The sequence below is a fragment of the Aplysia californica genome, unplaced genomic scaffold (assembly GCF_000002075.1).
Source record: "Aplysia californica isolate F4 #8 unplaced genomic scaffold, AplCal3.0 scaffold00044, whole genome shotgun sequence".
Classification (NCBI taxonomy): Eukaryota; Metazoa; Mollusca; class Gastropoda; order Aplysiida; family Aplysiidae; genus Aplysia; species Aplysia californica.
Window position 1 is genome coordinate 1,946,790 of NW_004797314.1, and position 1,334 is coordinate 1,948,123.

Sequence of the window (1,334 nt, forward strand, 5' to 3'; positions counted from 1 at the left end):
TCTCTCTCTCTCTCTCTCTCTCTCTCTTTCTTTCTCTCTCCCTCTCCCTCTCGCTCTCGCTCTCGCTCTCTCTCTCAGTCTCTCTCTCCTCTCTCTCTCTCTCGATCTTAGAAAGAAAAACATATATATAAAACGTATCGGAGCATCGGACTGAAATGGAATCTTCCAACAAACCTTTCTCAACACAGGCTCGAACTTCCACCTTCAGCTTGTTTGTCAAGCTGCCAAGTCCGCATCCAACCGTGCCAAAGAGACAAATGGGCAGAAAAATGTTGTTTACAGAGAATAAAGTGTCTTGAGTACAAGATCAGAAAAACACATTGGTGAATGCAATGCTGGTCCGACCGTGGTGTGTACAAGGGGGAGAGGGGGGGGGATCAGGGATGGAGATTAGGAACACGATAGGCGAGGGGTGGGGGAGAGGGGGGGGGGAGACAAAACTGGTGTATTTTTGTGTGTTTGTTTTTGTAAGTGTTTTACGCGCTCGCAACTGCATAAGGTCATATGAGCGCGCGGGACACATTAAACATTTTTCAGTTGGTAGGAAATTTGCAATTTTTCTCGTGTGGCAGACGAAGCACACTCTTATAGATTTTAATCCACCAAGGGAACTTGAACGTTCACAACTTACACACGGGACCTCCGAGATTTTTCGTCCTTGTCCGAAAAGGCTAGGTGTAGATCTTTCCTACCCAGAAGACTATGGGTGTGGCTGAAAGACAGCAGTAAGAAAGAGTCAAGGAGAAACAGTGGAAAGGCTGCAGAAAGAGTCAGGAGCCCAGAGGAGGGGGCAAAAGAGGTGGGGCGGGGGCAGAAAGTGGAGACGAAAGCAGACAACAGAACATTGTTATAGAGCAGGAAAAGAGGTGAAAGGAGACAATTTTAGAGAAGAAAGTTTTTCCGTCGCTACCCCGATTCGAACCCGGGACCTTTGAATGAGAGGCAAACACCTTAACCTCTAGGCTAGGCCACGAGAACCCCCAAAACAGATTAAAAACTAAGAATTGGAAAGAAAAGAAAAGAACCAAGTTTCTGAACCCTCCCCTTACTCCCCTTTTTTGAAACGTCTGAAAGAGGTTAAAAGAGACTCTACTCGAACTTGGAATCTTTCCAGCTACGGCGATTTGCGTAGGGTTCATGCAACTAAATACAGGCGAAATTACCCAATAAACCCAAAAAGGTAATGGCTACTCAAATCTCCATGGTTTGACAATTTCTCTCCACACAAGCCCCAATATAACACAGAACATTTTGAATAACCACGTGGCGTGTTTTTGGGTCGTTCAACCGTTCAATCGTTTGTGGATTGTTTCCGTAGACTCTGTCTGTGACCC